This window comes from Plectropomus leopardus, chromosome 20, assembly GCF_008729295.1.
Source record: "Plectropomus leopardus isolate mb chromosome 20, YSFRI_Pleo_2.0, whole genome shotgun sequence".
NCBI classification, from domain to species: Eukaryota; Metazoa; Chordata; class Actinopteri; order Perciformes; family Serranidae; genus Plectropomus; species Plectropomus leopardus.
In genome coordinates, this window is record NC_056482.1 from 22,053,505 (window position 1) to 22,071,873 (window position 18,369).

Below are 18,369 nucleotides of genomic sequence, written 5' to 3' on the forward strand. Positions count from 1 at the left end.
GTCTTGTGATTGTACACACATTCTTGTCCATGCATTCTGCTTCTTATTCACTTTTTTTTGACATTGTCAGGCCAGCCACTAGCCACAGACATGTGCCATGCATTGTTTGGAAAGCCGGGTGTCATTTTAGAGCATCTCATTCCTGTCACAACAAGCCTACTTATTGGCCCCAGCCCCCACTAAAAAACCACTATCAGTATACAGTATCTGAGATCGTATGTTCAGGGTGCATTCAGGTCTGCACAGGTGAAGCAGCAATGTGCCATACCTGCACACAAGTGGTGGTTAGCTACTGCCACAGTTCAAGGTAATAGTCTCTAGAGCTGTGTTTTGTGGGATTGATGTATTGTTCAGGGTTCCCACGATCATGGATAACCTGAAAAAGTCATGGAATTTCACAGTCACATTTTTTCAGGCCTGGAAAATTTATTAAACAGCCAGTCAGTTTGGAAGGCTTTAATTTATTTTATTTTTTTAAATTAATTTTGGGCAATTTTGATGGAACTTAATTTTTTTGAAGATTTATTTTTAGAAAACAGATTTGGAAGGCATGTTTTTTTAGAGGTTATCTTTTATTCTTTTATTTTTTTTTAAAATAATTTAATTCATAAAAAAATAGATTTTTATAATTTTTATAGAAAATCTAAAAATTTGGGGTGTTTTTTTTTTCTTAAATGTTTGATGGCATGTTTTCTTTCAAAATAGCTAAAATGACACCATTTATTACAGCCAGAAACTAAAAACAGAAATTACTGTTGGATTTCAAATTTCTAACGGTGCTTGATGAAATTATGTGGGATGCTGAAATTATGTCTTAATAGAGTTTGAATCTTATATGTTTGGAAAAACACTGGTCAAGTGGGGCAAGAAAAAAAAGAGCCCTTGAAAGGTCATGGAATCATTCTGAAATTTTGTCCATGTCATTTGTGGGAACCCTGTGCAAAACTCAAACCAGTCCCTCCACGCTATGTCTTGTGACTGTACACACACTCCTTTACATGCACTGCTCTCATTCACACCTTGAGATTGCCAGAGTAGGCACCAGCCGCAGACATGTGCCATGCATTGGTTGGAAAGCTGGATGACTGATTTTAGAGCATCTCATTCCTGTCACAACAAGCCCACGTCTTGGCCCCAGCCCCAGCGCAAAGCCACTAGCCCTCCAAAGCAGTACATTGCTTAGCTTCCAGTGTGCTGCTACTGTATCTGCTGTATGTAAAATATACAAACACACTTCAAAAATGTAAACTAACCCTTTAAGGGGTGATAAGTTATCACTAGTTAGTCTAGTTTTGCTTTTACTTTTGTTGAACTTAGAACTAACAGCTCAGTGGAGTTTGGTAGTTCAGTAAAGAGTTGGAAAAATGAATAAACAGTGGTTTCACAGTTTCAATCCAAAGCTAAGGGGTATTTGTGCTTGAATTTCACCCACATTATATGGCAGAAGAGTCAGAGAGAAAAAACAAACTGGAGTTTACTGACTCTAATGAAACACGAGTCTACATGGCGGTGCGATTAGAGGTTTGGGTTGTAGATGTTGCACGCCTCCATTTCTATAAAGCTCCCTCTACACTTGAGCTCAGTCATGTTTCCAAAGCCAGTGTGAGGAAGTGCTTGGTGCCACAGGAAGTTTACATGACCACAGCAGCCGAGTAAAAGTGTGCTGTGGCGAACGATTCTATTGACTTTTATTCACCCTGAAGTGTGCTCTGAAGCACCACTGAGCCTTCATTACTGTATGGTGGGAATTCTGTGAATTGGCGCTGTGAATGGTTTGGGGTTGCCCGCATGCAGAGTGTTTTCGGTTATTCTTGTTGTCACACCCGCAGAGGCCGAAACAGCTATCACACCAGGGCAATTGGCCTCTGACAGCACATTTGTCTGATGTTTTTGGCACACCTTCCGTGACCTGTTTCTGTCATAATAATGTGTGAATGCATGTGCATTGTGTCTGGCTTTCAGTCTCTGTCGCTGGCTGCCTCTTTGTTGTAAAAAAAATCCTTGCTTTTGCCTAATGTTTCACATAGTAATAAATCCAATAGTCAATCAAGATGAATCAGCAGCAATTTAGTTAATCGATTAATCCTGATCGAGTAGCAGGATGCAGATTGAGAGCGGGGTTTGTAACAGATTGGTATCTACCTGAAAACTTTAACGACCCTGACAATTACATTTTTGAAAGTGCAAAGACTCACAATTGCCTCTCTGCACAGCACAACAGCAAAATAGAAAGTATGTCCATTATAGACAGGAAAAAAGTACTATTTTTATCTTGTGTGCATCTGTTAATGTGGTTTTTGATATTAAACTCAGAAAAGTTAACCTCTGGCAAAATGTAATGGGCTTTTCTTTTTCTCTTTTGATAGACTAAATGCTTAAAAAGTAATTTACAAAGTAATCATTGAAAATAAACGTTAGTTGCAGCTCTATTTTCACCCTCTTTGCCCAGTAACCACCAGTAGCCTGAGCTTATCATCTCTGGAGGCTACTGACTTCCGTGATTACAAGGCGAGAGAGAGGTCTGGATGGCATGCTTTGATCCGCCCACTAATCCCCATGCTCAGGGTCCCACTGTGTGCATCTGCAGCGAGGGTGGAAGGGGGTGTCCTCAGTGACAAATTGGGTTAAACAAAATCCTGGCACCCGAACAGCAGTATGTGATTTATGATAAGGAAAAGGTCAGAGCGCATGTGCTTTAACACTCAGAACACACAGAGTGAGTGGTGTGGTGTGGAGTGATTGCATTATTTACTCACTACAACATTTCTGCACTTGCACTGTGATTAATAGTTTCTGATATTTAGTCTTGAATATGCCTTGCTTTAAACAGTTGGTCATGGTATCCCTGAGTATGTTTGACACAGGGAGTAGGTGTTAAGTAGGCTATAACGCTGTGTGACCTGCGTCAGAATGGGGCTTTTAGTGAAAGAGTAACATTCAGTCAAAACGGATGCTTCTCCTTTTTCCACTGACCCACTAATTCTATTCAGTTGCTGCTGTTAACAGACCCTAATCCCGATTTAAATGTTGGCATTGGTCCCAGTTTGTGCTCCAGTGCATTAACATTGTGTTTTAGAGCATTCTGTAAAGCTCAAAGGGAAGTCATCATAGCAACACTGAAGTCATGCTGTATTGTTACTGAACTGTGAGGCATTTCTGTTGAAATTGTCCATAAAATGGCACATGAGCAGTCACTGAATCAGTGATTATAATGCCACATGTTGAGTGCACAGGCCATAGCTTTTAAAAGGGGGTTTTAGGTTTTATGATTTCTGAATTTAATAGGGCTGACCATTGAAAGTCGGAAATTCAAATCATCAATCAGAGACTCTCAGTCAACTGAGATTGCTTCAAGTTGAGTTTTTCCGTACAGTGTACTTCTGAAGACGTTTTGGTCCCCAGATTTTGCTGCAGAATGAGTGCTCTTGACTTGCAGACATGCAGGCAGAGAAAGAGAAAGACAACACCATACATACAGTCGATGGCTTTTGTTGATATCTAGTGCTGGCAAAAAATGTTGCACATTTATGATCCATCATTCGCGCAGTTAGCTTGTTTATTATATGACGGGCATGCTGCTGTAACACTGAACCTCAGAATTATGCCAGTGGAGCCGGCTTTGAGCTGTAAATGTACCACCTGTAAACAGAAGGTCTCTCCTCTAACCTCCTCTGTGGCACTGCCCGCATGTCTATAGCTCCATTTATCAAAGAGTAGCGTGAAAGTCAAGAGTGCTCACTCTGCAGCAAAATCTGGGGACCAAAACGTCCCTAGAGGTACACTGCACAGCATGTTGACTTTAAAAAAAGATTCCTCGACTTGATGCAGTCTCAGTTGACCAAGGGTCTCTGACTGATGATTACAATCTCTAGTTTTCTGACATTTTACATACAATACATTTCTTGAGAAAGAAGAGAAATACTCTTTAAGAGAGATTCAGAGAGACAAAAACATTTGTATTATATAAGAATTGTGATGCTGAGCAAGAGCAGTGTGCAGGATCTTATTTTCTTAAGACTCTAATCATACCTTTTCCACACATCTGCAGCTGAATTAGTTGGATGTGTAAACATCTGATTTTGATCAAATGGACAACACATTTGAAAATCGATTTGTCCCAGCGGGCTTCCCCCAGGTGCTTAAGTTTTCTCCTAAAGTTAAAAGACATGTAGGCTAGGTGAAGTGGCCCATAAATTGCCCATAGGTGTGTGTGTGTGTGGCTGGCTATATGCATCAGCCCTGTGATAGACTGCCCTTTCCCTAGTGCATGCTGGGATAGATTGAGCCACATATGATGTTTAATAGGCTAGACAATGGAAGGATGGATACCTTTAACTGAATCCACCACAAGATCAAAATCAGTAATTCAAACAGTTTTAGAAAAAAAAATCAACATTTTCTATTAAGAAGTGAAACGTTGAAGCCCCTAGTCATGCTCTTGAAAGAGAAACAAACATAATAGCACTTGAGCGAAGCTGAGTGATGACTTTCTGAAGTCTCTGCTTGATTTGCAGGTGTGAATGTGTCTGTAATAATGGCATAAAAATGAGGACGGGCACTGCAAAATCAGCACTCTGTAGAATCTGCTGAATAAATAACAGTTGGAAATGTGCATTAAAGTGGATAAAAGGGAAATGCCCTTTCATGCATCTCTGCAGTTCGCAGTGACGAAGTTGCACAGTTTATTGTGATATTCATGAAGCGAATTGTAAAGCACTGAGCTGTAAATACTCATAAAACAGCCAACTAAACGTGTCTGACATTTGAAGTAACTGTAGGGCTGTGTGTGCTGTGTATAAACTGCGTTTCAATAGTAGATATAATAGAAACAAATAGTAAGAGTCTGATGGCATGTTGGGGGTAGGGGGCTAAATTTCAAAATACATTTTTCTCTCTATTTTGGCCATTTTCCACCATTAAATAAAGTGCAAATGGTCTAAAATGTTTGTGCAGACATGGCCAGCTACACGTCAACAAGCCAGACTGTGACTGCTCATCTTGAACACTTATCAGTGCTGTCAGTGACCTGTAGCATATTTTGTTGATAGACTACTTTGGAAGCATAGAATTGGGAACCAAAAGAGAGAGAACAGGACGAGAGAGAGCAATTTTCATGTATAGTTTGTGTTTTAGTGTGGAGAGTGAACATGAGAAGTTGTTTTCTCATTTAATTTGCGAGTTCAGATGCATCTGCCTTGTTTTGGACAAGAGAGGAGGTGAAGTGCCTCTTGCAAAGATGCTGTCAAGTTGACCTTCTCTGAGGTGGTAAAATAAATCTCTAGTTGTATCTTTAAAGGATGGCGAAGCTTGCCTCTTTACCTCAAGGTTGTAAATGGATGCTTAATGAGCACCGGTGCTTCTGAGCTCAAAGTGTACGTATCTAGAATCCAGCGCCTTAGGCTTCGTCTGAAAGACAAGACTGAGCTGTGCTCTCTGAAGCCCTTTGTGTGTTCTGCAGTGTTTTTTTTTCACTCAGTCATTCTCTTTTTTTTCTTTTTTTTTCCTGTTAGTGAGGTGGTTGTGAATGCCTTTGGGATGACTCAGGCGGATATGTGTATGTGTGTGTGCTGCTGTGCTTGTGTGTGTGTGTGTGTGTGTGTGTGTGTATGCACTTGTAACGCCTATAAGTGTTAGTGAGAGATGTTACAGTACCTGTGCTCAGACTGAATCACTGTTGGCTGAGCCCAGAGGTCTTCTGGAGCTTCTCAGAGCTCCACAGGACTCCAGATCTCACACAGCGCCTGCCGCTTCCACTCACAGTAATTGAGGCTCTTCCTTTTTGTCCAGCTCCCACCAGAAATATTGGCGGCTGCTGGCAAGGAACAGGAGCTGATTTTTAATTTTGCTGTACGTAGTTGGGCAATGCCGTTGCCTTTTGGCGAAATTCACTGCTTTGATTGAAAAATATGAAACACTTGTTACTGGTATGTTACACATGCAATATTTACAGATATTTCATCACAGTCAGGGAGAGTGAACCACAGTCAAGCAAGTTTCGACCAGAAAAGCTGTTCTTGACACACAGTGTAAAATTTGTTGGAAAAAAAATCACCTGTTGTAAAATCATATGCCAATAATAGTCTTTGATTTGGTATACATTGAAAATTAAGTAAGTTTTTGTAGTGAGTCAGCTGCACAAGTATTAAGTGGCTTGATTATTGTTCATAAATTCTGCAAGGCTGACAGTAATACTTGGACAGCTGCATTGAGACACCTGATCAAATGACAGTTTGATACAGAGACATGATCACAGTTGCATGATCTCAGTATAAACTCACTGCTCTCTGCAGGTCATAGGCTGCTATTATCAGGCTTAAGCCCTGAATGTTTTCAGCAAAGCCCCAAATCTTTTACTATTCATCATGTGTGTCTTTTCTTTTTTTTTCTTTTTTTGTACTGAACCCAGATCAAAGCTGCTTAGGGACCTACTGTATGTGTTTGTAAGTGGAGAAGCCCGTCTTAAAGAGCTCTGCAGGGTTTGTAATGAGATCAGAGAGAGTGTATGAACCAGAAAACGACATGGTAAATGCCAGAGCACCTACTATTCTGAAATCTCTTTTTGTGACCAGTGTGTGGAGGGGGGTGGTGACTGGCGTAGACAGCCACCCACCAGTGCCTCCCTCAGGAGTAATTTAATCTCAGCGTTTGGTATACTGTTGACCCCGTGACCTCAGCGTGCGCCGGATGCAGGTAATACCACTAATGGAGCTCGTTAGGGACACGTCCTGGGTTGCACAGCTGAGGCAGTGCCACTGGAAGCTAATGGGATTGACAAGGAGGGAATGGATCTAGGCCAGGGGTTTTCTAACCTTTTTTGTGTGAGCTAATCCTACTCTTAAGGTCACCAAAAATCATTTTAAACTGTAACTTTTGATATTTGTGTGGGTTGTGTGTTGACATTTCCAGAACTGGCCTAAATAAATGTGTCAGGTCTTGAGGGGAGGAAATAGCCTTTGTCTTAACCTGCCAGTGTCACAGCAAGCAATGTGTCTTTCACACTGAGTTATGTTCAGCTCAGGGGAAGCTGGCTGTATTTAAGTTAACTTTAACTGATGTTTCCCCATATATAGATAACTACTTATGAAGCCGGTGAGCAAAAGTATATCATAAGCAACAGGAACGATGGCCAAAGCAATGAAAATAAGACCCTGGTCGTGAAAGTGATAAAATAAATAAATAATATTCCTTTAATCTCAGGGGATATATCAGTGGACATACTGTGACAATGCATTGATCCGTAGGGGATCATACCTCTTTTCACAATGAGATAAGATTGCACAGTACAGAGCAGTATTTCCGGAGCTCGTAGGAGTTCAGTGCTCTGTTCAAGGTCACTTCATTAGGGAGGATGCGTTGCAGCAGGAGGGTGCTTGAACTTTGTCAAGTTGAAGGACAGTCTTTGCCTAAAAATAAATATTTCCTTAGAAACAGAAGTAAAACAGACAGAACAAAAAAACCCAAAAAAAAACAGGTTGCTTCTGCACAGCTGCTTCTGTTCAAGTTATGACATTTTCTTGTGAGCCGAATAAGAATTTATCCTCTTAAAATAAAGCTTAAATCCACAAGTACATGCCAATACTCTTAGCTGCACCCACATTTCATGCCCTTGCATTCATATCTTGTGTCCTCCCACTGAAAAGGCGAGGATAAATGCAGGTAAAGATGCAAAGAGAGAGGAATCGAGTCAACACATTTTTTGAGAAATTAGACTTCCTCTGCTCTGAACAGTCAACTGAAGCAATGTTCCTTTTTGACAATGTGTTGTGTTGGAGGTCTTTGGCAACTTTTGTTGGTCACAGTTTTTTTAGTCTGATCACTTGCAGCGTCCCATCACTTGCAGATTTTTTTTAAAATTTATTTTTTGTCAATGTGTAGTGTGTCAGTTTAGTAAAATACTTGCTAGTAAATAGTGACTAAAATACCAGAACAACTTACAGGTGGAGGAAAAATCTAATTAGGGAATTGGCTTATATCTTTAATGTCTAAAAAGAAATGCGAGCTGTCCTGAACAGTGTTAGAACAGCTAAGAGGTGTTAAAAGGTTCATTCATACCTCTTGATGGTTGTACCTTCAGCTTATACATAAAAATATTCAGTGAACAAAGGGTGTAAGAATATATTTTCACTCACTTTCACTTTTGTATTCTTGTCACCCCATCTGAGCTTGAGTAAAAATAGGACTGCCGTTACTTTTCCATAGTGCTTTGTGATAAAGAAAAACTATCACCCTCTAAATCCCCTGTTCATACCGCAACAGTGGTCTAGTGTTGGCATCCAGGTGTGAACATCTGTCTCTTTTTAAACCAGTTCAGTACATTTAAAAAATATAGCACAGTGACGCACACAGAGTACACCATGAAACTTGAGGAACTAAAGCTATTATTGTGCTTTGTTTCTGGGTAATAAATGTAGAAACAATCTGAACTTTGGCAGCAACTGGGAAGAGAAGTTTAAAAAGACAAACAATGCCATTGAAACACAAAAAAAACTGTTGGCAACTTATAAACAAGAAGTGAAGATGAGATGAGTACTCCTTGTTATTTTATTTTGGAAGCAAGGATACAAGGAAATGGGACTTGAGCAAAGGCACCTTCCTCAGACTTTACCCTCCATATCTGTTTATTATATCTTTACTTAAGCTCTCATTGCCTTTACATTATATATAATCAAGTTAACATCTTGACCCCACTACAGCACCCTTCTATATAGTTATTTAATAGATAAACATATGAAAACAAACTTAATGATTTTTAATTTTCACAGCCATAAAGTGCATGACATGTAATTATTGATTTTAAAGCAATAAATGTTTCTGTCAGATGAAGAGGTTTGCCTCTAAATGCAGCAGAACATTAGCTTTCAGCTTTTCTATTCATTCATCAGTGAGATAACATCTCCCAGTCTGCCATAGACCCTCATGAAATAAAGAAATATGAGACTGTAAAGCCATACAGCTCGGGCAAAAAGCATAGCACAGACACATATAGGAAAACAGTTAAGTACTTGTTGTATAATGCAGCAGTTGAATGAATCACAAAGCAGTTGAGGTCGATATTCATTAAGTGCAAATGAGTGGTCACACATACACTGCTTCGATTCTGCATGGCTGCTGCTTGTAGGATAAAGAAGCAGGAAGTGAATCTGGAATTCAAACAAGCCCATTTATTTTTCAGTTTCTACATTTAGAAAATGCTTGGTACATTTGCATGTGCTGTATGTGACACAACCCACAGCTGCCTCAGGATGTGGTGCTGAAGCAGATTTTAGACACAATGCAAACACTGAAATTCCCCTCAAGTGTTTGCATTGTGAATAACCCAATATTTAAAGAAAGAGTGTAAATGCAGATTTAAGCATGGATTATGAATCAGTAAATTGAATTAATCATTCAAAAACCATTGAATAATAATGATTAAATGCGATGTAATATAGTTCTTACAGCTTAACTAGTGACTTTTGGGCTGCTGAATCCAATTCTAAAGCCCTGCTCTTGATTAGTGCACAGCTTAACTCTTTCCTCTCAGAGCATGAGTCCAAATGGTCTGCATCCAAATGCAAGCAGCGAGCACTTAGCTGCACATGCCCCAATTTGAATGTGGGCCATGTGGAGGTGGAAAGGCTGCTGTGGAACAATCAAGGGTTGGGTTGTAATAACCAGACTGCATATAGTGTAAGAATATGACCATGTATTAATATCAAGGGCTCTATTTGATTGACAAGAGAACTGAAATTAAACTTTGTGGGTAGGGGTGTAAATAACCAGTTTCATCACGATACGATATTATGTTGATTCTTTGCACAATGATGTGATATCCGCCAATATCACAAAGTCTGTCATGATACAGTTTCGATCAACAGTCGGCTATAATTGAAACAGAATTGGATGTGGTACAAATGACTGATTTGATTGTGCTGGCATGTTAGGGGAAGAAATTAATTTGGGAACAGGCAAGATTGAAAGAACATTTCACTCCTGTGTTACTGGCCAGTGATGAGTTTTATATTATTTAACATTTTAAAAGCCAGCTAGCTTTGGCAGCACTACCATCAGACGTCTCAAACAGTAATCAAAGCTGTAGCAGATAAAGCAAAGTGTTTCTGCTTAATGATGCAAGTTTTTAAACCAAGTTGCAATGTACCATTATGTATCGTCTCACCCTCTTTTTCATTTGGTATTCTGAAGTTGCTTGAATTGACTCAACAGTCTGTTACAGAAAACCAGAGCCATGCAGTTTATCATGTGCATTTAAAAATCACTCCCCACTGAAAGCCTATTCATCTGCCTCTTCCCCGCATTCCTCAGGGAATGCTGTTAGTCAGAAATGAAAGCACAGAGTTTATGTGGGGAACTCCAGGGTTGACCTAATCTTTCAGACTGTGAGGGAGAATTTAAGTGATGTCATGTAAAGGCAGCTTACAGCTAATCTAGTAAAGAGCATTTCACTGTCAAGAGGAGAGACCTTTTTTTTTTTTTTTTTGCTGACGGTAGAATAGACATGGGTGGTATCGTGGTACTCTGGTATACCAGGGTATTTAGAACTCCCAACAGTGCTGCAGAGCTTGCTACTGTTATTACTAATGTTTTTCCACAAATAAAAGTACATACTAACTTATGAATCCGCACAAGCTACTGCATTGTCAACAACATGGACTTGCACTAAAAGGTCTTGTGTTCACAGCTGAAGGCTTCTGTCGACAGAAACGTTATCATAGGGCTTTTACTGAGAAACAGAAAGAGGAAAGGTTGAGTAAAACAAATTAATTTGCATTTCCTCGTGTCTGTAACAGATAAAGACATTGACGCTGAAGTAAAAGGCTGTGTGGAGTCAATATGATTATCAAAAGACCAATTTTCACTGTCTGTTTTTGCTAAAAACCGTAGGGCTGCCCCCTGAAAGTCAGAGATTGAATCATCAGTCGACCCCTCAGTCGACTGATGTAGCTTCAAGCTTCAAACTGTAAAATTTTCTATGAAGTAACAAAACGAATTGAGTCGTATTCGTATTGAACAGCGAAATACGATTCAACTGACATAATTCTGTATCAGGTAGCCCCAGAAAACTGTGGGCGTCATGCTGAAAAAATCACTGATACCATCATATACGGTATACGGTGAAATTCCAGGAAGGTATGAAAAAATCTTATATGTTTGAAAAAATCCAGTGACTCATCCTATAATAATCTTACCTAACTATCCTCAAAGGACACATTACACACTGAGGAAACCAATCCACCATGACAACATGCTGCCAGTTTTGCACTCCCACCGGAGATGGACAAAGAGATCATGAGGCCGTATGGATGCCGTCTGATTTCTAAAGAGGCTCCATCTGCATGGTGGTTGTTGGGGGTGATTAGCGCGGGCATGCAGTGGAATGGCGCCTGAATCTTTTGCGGAGCCAGCTATGCTCTGCTGGGCGCCATCACTCCACAGAGAAATGAGAAAGAAGAGGCCACAGTCCCATCTCTGTTGTGGCGAGCCAGATGGCTGAATCTCTCCCCTGCAGTTCTTCTCAAACCAGAACACAGAATGCCTGTCCCCCCCTTCCTTTTTTAATTGATTTGGACTCTTTAGTTGTTAATCAGTAGTCAGATTTGCTTTCAAGGCCTTGACTGACATCTGTCTTCATCCACGACTGTCAGTAATGACACTTATGCTGTTACATGGTGAGCCGTTGTCAGGACAGTACTGTTGCCGGGAGTCTAATTCAACTTGTTGTGGTGGTAGACTGATTGTGGCTGTTTCCTGCGGCAGAGAACAGATTAGGATCTGGATTGTGCTTCGGGGAGAGGCACAGCGGCTCCCATCTACCCCACCCCCACGGACACCTCCAACCCTAGCTGTACACACACACACAAACACACACTAATACATTAGCAGCCTCTTTCTGGGGGAAAGATAAACAGCTTTATATTTTCTCTATCTCTTTGCCAAAAGAAACAGATAATATGCACCCCTGTGACGCACTGCCTGGTGGCAGCTAAGTATAGCAGGAGTGTTTATACGTTGCACCGGCCATGGATTTCTCAGGGCTTTGCCACAGAATCAGCACAAGAAGCGCTGATATCCAATTACTGACTTGTATTGATCATATCACATAATTGGCTGTGGAAAAGGAAGGGCACAGAGGTAGGGCTGCAACGTTAGACTCAGTCCCATAAAGGCCGGTGCATATTGATCTGCTTCACAGCTCAGTCTCTTGTTAATCATGCAAACAAAGTGGAACAGCGTGTTGCAGGTTAGAGAGGGTGGAAGAGATCATTTCCTCATGCTGCACCTTCAGGTCGATGTGCACTGCTCTGTGATTTGTAATGCAAACTCTCCCCAGGTGTAGTCTTTGTGTTTTGTTACAGTATTGAAACACTCTGTGTTTTTATAGTATTGTCTTCAAAACCATTACGTGATTTTAGTTATGAAATAATATGTTGTGCATACAACTTAGGGCTGCACCAGTCAGACAATTTTTTTTTTCAGTTAAAGGCATACTTTACTGATTTTCAACCAGCTTTGTGTCATCATATGTGTAAATATAGAATATCTATAATAACATCTCTTAGTCTGATCAGCAAATATGAAAAAAAAGTACTCTTTACAAAATGACTTAAAAACTAAAGAAGAGCGAGCTAACCTTTGTATTTCTGACACTAAAACTGACAGGTAGTCACTGATTTCACTTGACATTTAACTAAAATGATGAATCAAAATCCTAACAGATCTGTTTTCTGTTCAGCTAATCAGAAAGTCTTTTCATAAACTGTACAGCATTAAGTTAGGCCTCTGAATTCAATTCTCTTGTTGGTTGTTTAATCCAGGTTCCCACACATGAAATAAATCAATGACTGATTATAGGCTTAGAGAAATAATCTCAGCATAATGTGATGCATTACTTGTTGGAAATACCCCATCAGCACAGCCAGCTCCAGTATTTATCTCAAGGACACTTCGGCAGGGCAGAGTCTTCTCAGCAGGGAGTAAACCCAAGTTGTGCAGCTGAAGGTCGGCCTCCTTAACCACTGGACTGCACTGATGCTGAGAAAACAAAACCACCTTGTCAGACTTTGACAGACATTCATTTGTATTCTGCAGGTTTCGAGCTTTTCCATTATTGTATCTGTAATACGCTGCCATCTTGCATACTAATGAAATAGTAATTGTCATTGTTAACAAAAGGCAGGAAAACCTACTTTAAGCTTTTATCTGCTTTGGAAGTTATCTTGCTGAATTTTCACAGCAATTAAAGAAAGTCTTTCTGGTGGACGGGTGAGACGAGACAGAAAAGCTTTGGGGAGGAAAAGTAAAAATAAAAACTCAGAAACAGAAACAGAAATCAGACAGCTCTGAGAATGAACATATTATATTTTGACTATGTCGGGTGTTACAACACTGAAACAGATTCCTCAGAGCTGTATATGTGTAGTTGTGTTTTTATTTAGTCTACTGTCATACAGCACTGTGTGAGGGCCTGTTGTCTTTCATCATGCAGTTGGTTTTTCACTCCTGCGTTGTGCAACTGTCTCTCAGTGCAATATTGCACTCTTTTGTAGCCTGTTTGTTCTTTGTGAACTTTTGAGAAATAATCTTAGTTGGATGACTAATGAAATCAGTCAGAGCAAAGCTGCTCTGACATACTTGAACAAATTTGATGTTGGTTTTCTGTTGCAATGTTGGAGCTGTAGTGTGGTTGCATTGTCAGTTTGTGTGCGATATTATGGATTGATCTATTTTTGATCACAGTCTTTTTCATTAAATGTCAGTCTCATTTAGTGTCCTTGTAAAGACTGCACTTGTTTCAGCATTTGTCAGCCATATAATTCAGCTGGTGAGGAAAGTGTTGTTTTTTTTTTTCAGATAAAATTGACTATTTCTCCGGTTTTCTGTAACGCAGACAAGTTGTCCTGTCTGTCTGTGATTGATGATATTTCTGAAAATCCAATTTCTCATAAGTGCCAGCCAGAGGAACGCAGGTGAGCTTCCTCAATCCAATTTCCCATCGAAAAAGGTGAGGAAAAACGGTAAACCTGCCACCAGTTGGGTGTTAGCATAATGAAAGCAACAGAGGGTGAAGACAGCAGAGCTAAACAATTTAGAATTAATGACGGGGGCTCCTGGGGAAAACAAAGAGAGAAAAACACACACAGAAGGTGGATTCACAGAGAATCCGATTGAGAGGAAGCTTTTAGTAGCTTTCTCCTGTGAAATTGAGCATGTCCCTCAAACTGACGTGCACCACTCATCTGGTTCTCCGCAGCAGACCCTCCATTAGCAGACAAAGATTTGCCTTAACTACACAAGACGGTGACGACAAGCAGGATTTACGGTCGCTGTGGCGGTCAGCAAACCTGTGCAAACAAAAGTAGGAAGTAGACGTCTGATTGCAATTTCTTTAAGCATACTCTTTGGAGACAATGTACTGTAAAAACTAAAGGGAATGAATAAATGCTAGGTGTGCAGATGTCAAATGGGTGAAAGGAAAGAAAAATAAGTGACTTTAATTTGAATTTCATTATTTTTTTTAAAAAATTGTCAAAGTATTAAAAGCTGCCCTTTGAAAAATGCTTAAGATTTAATAAAGCATATTGGCTGGGATTTCTTTTTGATTATTTGGAAAGTAAAAACTTTGTACATAAATGGTAACTCATGTATATTAAACATTTTTACTTAACAGTTATGTCTCCAAGCTAAGAGACCATGGTGCAGGTTTTTACAGCGTAGGTCTGATGTTTTTCTGCTTGGAAAGTGGACTTTCCTCAGGTTGTTAAGTTACAGTCAATAATTAATGCATCTATTAATACTGTGCATGCTGATTTCCTCATTGCCTTTGGAAGGCTTTTGCAAATCATACCCACATGTACTTTAATCAGCTTGTTATTTGTACTCAATTATTAATGCACATTTAATTACATTGACTTCCCTCTTACCTTTGGAAGTCTTCCTCAAATATTAACCACAAAACTTTGATCAGTTGGTAACAGTTGATCAATCTTATTCTTAACCATTGGATAAAATTGAATTTGCTTTTTTGCAGGTAGTTAAATGAGAAGATTGATAGCATGTTATGCTAAGTATGAAGCTAGAGCAGGTGAATATCTCAGCTTAGCAAAAAAAGTAGGGAAAATCATCTGGCTATGTCCAAAACAAATGCTGTGTCCAAAATGACTCCTGTTCACTCATTCACGACTTATGAAACATACTCTGGACTAATCAATCAAGGGGAGTAATGATGGCTAAGATGTTACTTATACGCTAGTTTTCTGGTGATTTGCCAAGCTGGATGTAGATTTGTGATACGCCAGTTTCCTTTGGCATTTCTGGCACTGGACTTTTTTTGGGGTCACCTTTGTAAATTTTGAAATGTATCTGTAAGCCTGGGTGGTCAGCTGTTGCTTTAGTCAGAAAACTAAGCCTATCAGAAAGTTTAAATGTCATCTATTGAATTAATAATTAATACTGATGCATAAAGAATCATGTTGGATTACGATTTCTGAATTTATGGGATATTTGGGATTATCGTTGTAATGGTATAGAAAAATGGAGCATTCGAATACTGATTTTGACACTGATCAAAGTTTCAAAGCTGTCAAACATTTGGGTCAGGCATGAAAATGAAAGAGTTAAACAGATGCACACTGTACTTAGCTAGAGAAGCATAAGCATAAGCTAGAGAAGCATAAATAGTTTCCTGGTTTAAATGATGGATGTGTTATCAGGGACCAGTAGAGCTCCAGGATGGCAGCTGTGCAAGCTGTTGACCAATCACATTATGGCCCAAAAATGTATTTCTCGTCTGTGTTGTCTTCTGCATTGAGCCTTACACATCCTGGTTAGTGTCTTTCTTCCCATTGTGTCTCACATAAAAATAGCTTTTAATCGATAATACTCTACAAATGTTGAATCGACATGGTATAAATTATCCAATACAAAGTGTAATAATTGACCTGCCATTTAAGGTGTGCTGTCAACAGTTGGACACACAGGTGTGTTATATAGAAATAGTGGTCAGCGGGCAAACACTCGGTTAAGAGTTAGCTAAATCTAATGCAGTCTAATGCAGCAGTCCTGTAATAAATCCTACCTTTATCACTGCCGTAATGTTTTAGAGAAGTGTCAATAAAACTGCATTAAGGTAGAATAAAACTGAAATCGCTTCTTCTTGTTAAGTGACTGTAAAATGCAATTAGCAATGACAGGTTGATTCTGTCTGTGTCTGTTCAGTTTCCCCTTTCCGTTTCTGAGGATATTCTCGGCTTCCCACTCGCTGCTTAGCATAAGCACTTGGTGGGTTAGAGAGTGAGTGAGAAAAAGAGTTGTGTAATCCCCTCTCCTCCCTTCCCCTGCACTTAGCCAGACAACAAGAAACATCTGGACGGAGAACAGAGAGTTCAGAACGCACCCATCCCCACCTTGGATGAGTCTAACAATGCTTGGCTCAGCCCGTGCACTCCGAGTCCGGACAGCACACTGTTATCCCACCAAACCCTGTTCATGTGTTGCATTCTTATCATGACTTGGCTGATTTTTTTGGAGAAGAATGTGTGGGTGTATTCGAGTTGTTGAGTGCTTGCTGTGTGCAAAGTGTGTAATTTTCTCTCTGTGAGTGGGGTAAAAGGTGTTATTTTCCTCTCTACATTTCAGTCCCGACAACTCAAAATCTTTTTCCAGAGGCTTTAATACTGTGTATCAGGTGTGTTTTCTTACTAATTTTCCATGTTTAAAGTGGTGTTTTACTTCATGCCACCTTTTTTTTTACACCTGTGGATCTTAAGATCACAGTAAAAGTGCTGTAATCAACAGCTTCTGCTTTGCTCATATTTTAAGACTTTAAGTGTTGGAAAGAAACCTTCCCGTATTTATGTCATGAACAAGCTTTTTCTACGTCATTGATCCCATGTGAGTATGCAGTGCAGGTGCTGCAGCCAGAATTAGAACGGTGGAGTTAAGTCGGGTAACTTCTGCTTTTACAAGACTTTAATATTTGCCTTATTATTCAACTGTGTCTGTTTCAGTTTCCGTTCTTTCCCCGTTTGTGTTGTAAATCAGCACAGGTTGGCCCATCTGCAGTGTCAAGACACAGTGGTTAGAAGCAAAGCATATGTTTCCCCCAAACTCATGCAAATGATTTAACATTTCTGCTTTATTGGAGGAATGTGGTGGCTAATCAGTGATTATAGTATTACTTGGGGACAAGAAATCTATTTACAAAAACATTTTATTTTCAACAAAGGATATACCCTTGTACTGTTACTTAGGGCTGAATAATTAATTTTCCGTACTGAAATCACAAGAGTGCACAGTTTTATTGTAATGTAAATTATAGGGGGGGAATCACCAGAGGCCCCATAATATGATATTACCACGATAGTTAAGTCACGACGCAATATTGTCTCGCGTGTTGCAATAATGTTCAGTATTGCAATAAAATCTATTATTGTTTATCACTTTTTTTCAACTGCAAAATATATCCACTAAGTAAAATTTCTGTAAAGGACCTGTTTTTTCTAATAAGATTAAATTTTCAGTTTGCTCATCCCACTTCAATCATTTTTGTTGTGGCAAATTGTATCTTGTAGACTAAAAACAGCAAATGATTATATTATTTTAATAGGCTCCCAAAAGTTTGATGTGCATTTGTAATATTAATAATTTATATAACTTTAAAAAATCAATAACTGGCGTCCCTTTGACAATACAGTGTTGCCACACAAAGATATCTAGATACTTTGCTTTATCAATGCCCCGCTCCCAGCCCAAGTAAATTAGTAATAGTGCAGCAAAAGCAAAGTTTAAGCTGCCGATCATTGATGATGTTCGTTGTAATGAAAACTCCTAACGGGCAACTTTACTTCACTGTATTTAATTAGTCAGTTCTGTCTGTGAGATGGCAAAACAACAAAAAAGAAACTTAGCTGTTGTCTAATTATACAGTTTTGGTTCACTTTTGCTGCTCCCATAGCATCGTTTTGGGACGCAGCTTTCAGCTATTTTCAGAGACAAAGGCTCTAAAAACCCATTGGATGCTACCTGCTCAACTCCAAACAGACTTGTTTGTGAACGCAGTGCAGCATTTAGCTGCTAAAGAGACAGATATTTCCCTTGCGAGCTGGTAGAGAACAAAACCAGTGAAAATAAGGTGAATATTATGTGAATCTCACAATTCCAGTGATAATATCACTTTGTTGGATGTGGCCAAAATCAGTTATTGCATGTTTGAGAACATCATATCATTGTTTTAAGCTCTTACTGTAAAACCTCTGAATCTGGATCCTGGGATTCAGAGCCGTGAGCGACTCTTCCTGTGAGTCTGTGAAGTTGACGTTACTGTTTGCTCAAGCAGCGTTCAGAGCTGTCATATCTGCCACTGTCAGACTTGAC

The 18,369-nt window shown here is 39.6% G+C and overlaps 1 protein-coding gene across 3 annotated transcripts in view; it reads left to right on the forward strand.

The window, feature by feature from the left end:
* The window catches only part of vav2 (vav 2 guanine nucleotide exchange factor), a 237,670-nt gene that overhangs the window by 1,255 nt on the left and 218,046 nt on the right, over positions 1 to 18,369 (forward strand). The gene's annotated exons all lie outside the window — the stretch shown is intronic.